This window comes from Somniosus microcephalus, unplaced genomic scaffold (genome assembly GCF_052327205.1).
Source record: "Somniosus microcephalus isolate GS21.2 unplaced genomic scaffold, FLI_Smic_1.0 unresolved_chr1, whole genome shotgun sequence".
NCBI classification, from domain to species: domain Eukaryota; kingdom Metazoa; phylum Chordata; class Chondrichthyes; order Squaliformes; family Somniosidae; genus Somniosus; species Somniosus microcephalus.
Window position 1 is genome coordinate 11,044,181 of NW_028225179.1, and position 6,528 is coordinate 11,050,708.

Sequence of the window (6,528 nt, forward strand, 5' to 3'; positions counted from 1 at the left end):
TGATCCTTTTCTGATCTCAATTTACAGGGTTATAGAAGTGGAGCAGTTACAGGAGGGAAGCTCAGACCAAACATCACGTCAAGATCTGACAGAGGCGCTGGATTCATCAGGACCTGAATATCATTGGCCTTTGCACATCACAGAATCACAGAAACCCCACAGTGCAGATAGAGGCCATTTTGGCCCATCGAGCCTGCACCGACACATATCCCACCCGATCCCCGTAACCCCTGCACCAACACACATCCCACCCTATCCCCGTAACCCCACGTATTTAATCCCCCTAACACTAACGGTCAATTTATCAGCCGATCGCCTGACCTGGCGAGACACGTGCACCGTCACACCGGGGAGAAACCGGGTAAAGGTGGGGACGGTGGGAAGGGAGTCAGTTGCCCGTCTGCAATAGAAATTAAATGACGCAGTCACACCAGGGACTGTCCATTCACCTGCTCCGTGTGTGGAAAGGGATTTGTTCGTTCATCCCACCTGCAAACACACCAGCGAGTTCACACTGACGAGAGACCATTTCAGTGTTCTGACTGTGGGAAGAGCTTTAAAAGCCCCCAGGATCTGAAGGGACACCAGCGATTTCACACTGATGAGAGGCCGTTCACCTGCTCCGTGTGTGGAAAGGGATTTGTTCGTTCATCCCAACTGCAAAGACACCAGCTTGTTCACACTGATGAGAGACCATTTCAGTGTCCTAACTGTGGGAAGAGCTTTAAAAGCCCCGAGGATCTGAAGGGACACCAGCTTGTTCACACTGATGAGAGACCATTTCAGTGTCCTAACTGTGGGAAAAGCTTTAAAAGCGCCAGGGAACTGAAGCAACACCAGCTTGTTCACACTGATGAGAGACCATTTCAGTGTCCTAACTGTGGGAAGAGCTTTAAAAGCGCCAGGGACCTGAAGCAACACCAGCGAGCTCACACTGATGAGAGACCATTTCAGTGTCCTAACTGTGGGAAAAGCTTTAAAAGCCCCGGGCATCTGAAGCAACACCAGCTTGTTCACACTGGGGAGAGACCATTTCAATGTTCTGACTGTGGGAAAAGCTTTAAAAGCGCCAGGGATCTGAAGGGACACCAGCGAGTTCACACTGATGAGAGACCATTTCCGTGTTCTGACTGTGGGAAGAGCTTTAAAAACACCGGAGATCTGAAGGGACACCAGCGAGTTCACACTGATGAGAGACCATTTCAATGTCCTGGCTGTGGGAAGAGCTTTAAAAGCGCCGGGGATCTGAAGGGACACCAGCACACTCACACTGGGGAGAGACCGTTCACCTGCTCCGTGTGTGAGAAGGGATTCACTCAGTCATGCACTCTGCTGAGACACCAGCGAGTTCACACTGAGCGATCTTTCACCTGCTCTTATTGTGGGAAGGTTTTCGCTTGGAAGTCTAACCTGCTTAATCACCAGCAAGTTCACACTGGGGAGAAACCATTCACCTGCTCCATGTGTGGCAAGGGATTCACTCAGTGTGGTGATTATTCTTTATGTTTAGTAAGAAGTATTGTGATTGGTTGTTTGTTTCCTGCCTTGGGATATATGCTGTAATCTCATTGGTAGTTGATGTCATGTGATTTGTGGTGGCCATCTTAAATTCAGTTCTTTCCAGCCTTTCGTTGGGACTGGGTGTTGAAAGATGTGCTACAGGATTTTTAAGTTAATAAAGCCTAGATTAGAAAGGCAAATCTATTCTTTATTTCAATTTATTAACTTTATGTCAGAATGGAGCGATATCTTCAACCAGAACGATTCAATGCTGACCCTAATTCTGCAGGAGTGGATGATAAATGGAAACGCTGGTATTGTACATTTAAAAACTTTTTGGGCGTGTTGGATCAAGAGTCTCTAAATAAGCTGAATATGCTGATCAACTACATTGCTCCGGATGTGTATATAAGTATATTTTGGACTGTAAAACTTACGAAGTGGCTATTTCTACATTGGAAAAGATTTTTGTTAAACCAAAGAATGAGGTATTTGCACGTCACCTTCTATCTGCCCATAGGCAGCAGGTGGGAGAATCTTTGGATACTTATTTACAAGCACTTCGGTGCCTTAGTATTAACTGTAATTATAAGGCCGTGATGGCTGAAGAATATAAGGAAGAATCGGTACGGGATGCTTTTATTAATGGATTACTGTCTAGATCAATTCGTCAGCGGTTGTTAGAAAATAAGACTTTGGACCTTAAGAGTGCTTTTGAGCAAGCTTCTACATTGGATGTGGCTCAGAGAAGTTCGGATTCTTATACTCTTTTTAATCGGCCTGTGACTGTGGTTTCGGCAGTTCCGGATGAAAAGGAATTATGTGGACTTAATAGGAGTGGTTTACTAGATTCTGAAACAGTTTCTACTTCAGCGGCTGTTGCCTCTAGGATTCAGAAGTGTAATTTTTGTGGGAACGTCCGGCACCCTTGTCTGAAGTGTCCTGCTCGGGAGGCTGTGTGTAGTAAATGTGGCAAGAGAGGTCATTACGCACGTGTGTGTAAATCATCAGGTTCAATTACCTCCTCTGTGACTATTCAGCCTTTAGATAGGGCGTTTATTGCATCAATTTCTGCTGCATTTGCTCATGGCCTAAACAAAGCTATAGTTACGGCCCAAGTTAATGGGTTGGAAGTGAAGGCCTTTATAGATACGGGCAGTACCGAGAGTTTTATAAGTCTTCAGTTTGCAAAGGAGAAGCATTTGAAAATTTCGCCTGTTTCCTATCAGGTGTGTATGGCTCAGACGACTCTCACTTCACAAGTAGCTGGTTGTTGCCTTGTAAAATTAATTCTTCTAGGTAATACGTATACTGATATACGCCTATCTGTTTTGCCTAATCTCTGTGCAGATATTTTGATTGGTCATGATGTGCTTCAGTTACACGAGTCTCTCAGTCTTTCATTTGGAGGGACTAAGCCACCTTTATCTATTTGTGGATTAACCTCTTTATCCATTTCTCCATTATCACTTTTTTCCAATTTGATGCCGGATTGTAAGCCAATTGCTACCAAGTCAAGAAGGTATAGCAGTCAGGATAGAGAATTTATTAATTCTGAAGTTCAACGTCTCTTATTGGAAGGAATCATTGAACCTAGTTGTTCGCCTTGGCGGGCACAGGTAGTTGTCACGACTAACGAGAGACATAAGAAATGAATGGTGATAGACTATTCCCAAACTATTAATAGGTATACTCAATTAGATGCGTACCCTTTGCCTAAGATTGATGAGCTTATCAATAAAGTATCTCAGTATAAGGTTTTTAGCACTATTGACCTAAAGAGTGCTTATCATCAGATTCCTATTGTTAAGAAGGATCAACCATATACAGCCTTTGAGGCTGGTGGAAAGCTGTATCAGTTTTGCCAAATACCATTTGGTGTTACTAATGGTGTTGCTTGTTTTCAACGGGCAATGGATGCTTTTATAAGTGATAACTCTCTCTCTGACACCTTTTCATACTTAGATGACATCACAGTGTGTGGCAAATCAAGGGTGGAGCATGATTCTAATTTAGAAAGATTCCTTCAAGCTGCGGAAAAAGTTGGTTTAACTTTCAATAAAGAGAAGTGTACCTTTTCGACCACTGAGGTAAATCTACTGGGGTACATTATCTCGGGAAACAAGATTAAACCAGACCCAGAATGTCTGCGACCATTGATTGATTTACCTTGTCCTACTAATTCTAAGGCTTTGCAACGAGTTGTTGGACTGTTTTCTTACTATTCTAATTGGATTGCAAATTTTTCACAGAAGATCCGGCCTCTTATTCGGGTTACGACATATCCTCTATCATGGGAGGCCAGGACATGTTTTGATAATTTTAAAAAGGATATCCTTGGAGCAGTTGTGCATTCTATTGATGAGCAGGTTCCTTTTGTGATTGAAACGGACACTTCTGATTTTGCAATTGGGGCTACTCTGAACCAAAATGGAAGACCTGTGGCCTTTTTCTCACGTACCTTGAACAATAGTGAAAAAAGGCATTCTTCAATAGAGAAAGAGGCGTATGCAATAGTAGAAGCACTGCGTAAATGGAGACATTATTTATCGGGGTGACATTTTACGTTGGTAACTGATCAAAAGTCTGTGTCCTTTATGTTTGATGTCAAACATTTTGGAAAGATTAAGAATGATAAAATAATGAGGTGGAGGATTGAGTTGGCATGTTACCATTTTGATATAGTTTATCGTCCGGGGAAGGATAATGTTGCTGTTGATGCGCTGTCGAGGGCTTATTGTTCTGTGATTCACGGAGATACGCTTATTAATCTTCACAATGCCTTATGCCATCCTGGGGTTACGAGGATGATACACTTCGTACGCAGTAAGAATTTGCCCTTTTCAGTTGAAGACATCAAGCGGATGACTTCATCATGTTCTTTCTGTGCTCGGTGTAAACCGAATTTCTTTAAGCCTCAACGAGCTCATCTTATAAAGCCTACTTCTCCTTTTGAATGTTTGAGCATCGATTTTAAGGGGCCTCTTCCTTCAACTACTCAAAACCGATATATATTTACTGTTGTGGATGAGTTTTCAAGGTTCCCTTTTGCTTTTCCTTGCGCAGATGTATCAGCTGCTACAGTTATCAAATGTCTGACTCAACTTTTTGTCATCTTTGGGATGCCTGCATATATCCATTCGGATCAGGGAAGTTCTTTTATGTCTTCCCAGTTGAAGGAATACCTTCAGAGTCAGGGAATTTCTACTAGCAGAACTACCCCGTATAATCCCCAGGGTAATGGACAGTGCGAACGATACAATGGGGTGATCTGGAAGGCAGTTATGTTGGCTTTGTCATCCCGGAACCTTAAGAATACACAGTGGGAAATGGTACTGCCTGATGCCCTGCATTCCATTAGATCATTGCTTTCAACGGCTACTAATGTGACCCCCCATGAAAGGCTCTTTAACTATCCGCGGAGATCTACTACGGGATATTCGGTACCTTCATGGTTTACTATGCAGGGACCTGTGCTGCTTCGATGCCATGTTAGATTGTCAAAATATGATCCTTTAGTGGAGGAGGTGGAGCTGTTGGAGGCAAATTCCCAATATGCTCATATTCGATTCCAAGATGGGAAAGAAAGTATCGTTTCAATTAAAGACTTGGCTCCTTGTGGTGGCCAGCCCTCTTCTGAGGATATTAACAATAGTCATGATTCAGATAATGTGGATGCTGTTATAGATACTACGAATATTTCCAATCCGACTGCAGATAATTATACTTCTATTAGTCAGCCCTCGATGGATGTTCATGACCGTCCCAGTTTACCTCCTGATGGGATTTCTAATCCGGAAACCGTTGAAAATCGGGATATGGATAGCCTTCCGGCAGAAGATACTTCTGTGTCTCCTGGTGTGGGAGGGCAAGGAATTTCACCAAGGTTAAGAAGGTCGACACGAACAAGATATCCGGTCGACCGATTGAAAATGGACTTTTAAATTGATAGTAATGTTTTAAAATTGTTGAAATATTATATTATAGTTGAGAGATACTTAATACTTATGTGCAATGTTACTATTTGTTGTTGCTCACTTAGTATTGTGTCATGTTGAATAGTTTTATTTTGTCTGTGCATAGTTTTAGTTGTAAATAATTAATTATAAATTGTAAAGGTATTTAGGTTGGAGTATATTTTAAAAGGAGGGGTGAATGTGGTGATTATTCTTTATGTTTAGTAAGAAGTATTGTGATTGGTTGTTTGTTTCCTGCCTTGGGATATATGCTGTAATCTCATTGGTAGTTGATGTCATGTGATTTGTGGTGGCCATCTTAAATTCAGTTCTTTCCAGCCTTTAGTTGGGACTGGGTGTTGAAAGATGTGCTACAGGATTTTTAAGTTAATAAAGCCTAGATTAGAAAGGCAAATCTATTCTTTATTTCACTCAGTCATGCACTCTGCTGACCCACCAACGCACTCACACTGGGGAGAGACCATTCACCTGCTCCGTGTGTGGGAAGGGATTCACTCAGTCATGCACTCTGCTGACCCACCAACACACTCACACTGGGGAGAAACCATTCACCTGCTCCGTGTGTGGGAAGGGATTCACTCAGTCATGCACTCTGCTGACCCACCAACACACTCACACTGGGGAGAGACCATTCATCTGCTCCGTGTGTGGGAAGGGATTCACTCAGTCATGCACTCTGCTGAGACACCAGCGAGTTCACCAGTGATTGCAGAGGTTGGATTCTGCTGTTACTGCTGCTGTTAATCACATCCAGGACTGAACCATGTTCATTCTGACAATTGGGCTTTGTTTCTGCTGATGTTAATAACTAGAATAACTGGGCTTGAGACTAATATTCTGGACAAATATTAAATAAATCAGCTTTGTTTCAAACACACAGTGTGTCTAATATTTGATTTCTCCATAATAAGAGGAGACTAATTGATGTTCTGTTACTGACTGTTCCATTTTTGGGCCTTTTCTTACTCTGGATTATTTCAGTTCTCATCTTCTACCACATCAAACCCCAAACTTGTTCTATTTGTGTACACAGCTTGTGGGTGTCATAGAC

General features: G+C 42.5%; 1 pseudogene; it reads left to right on the forward strand.

Annotated features, from left to right (window-relative positions):
• Positions 1-285: 285 nt before the first annotated feature.
• Positions 286-6,225, forward strand: LOC147093429 (uncharacterized; annotated as a pseudogene).
• The last annotated feature ends 303 nt before the right edge of the window (positions 6,226-6,528 follow it).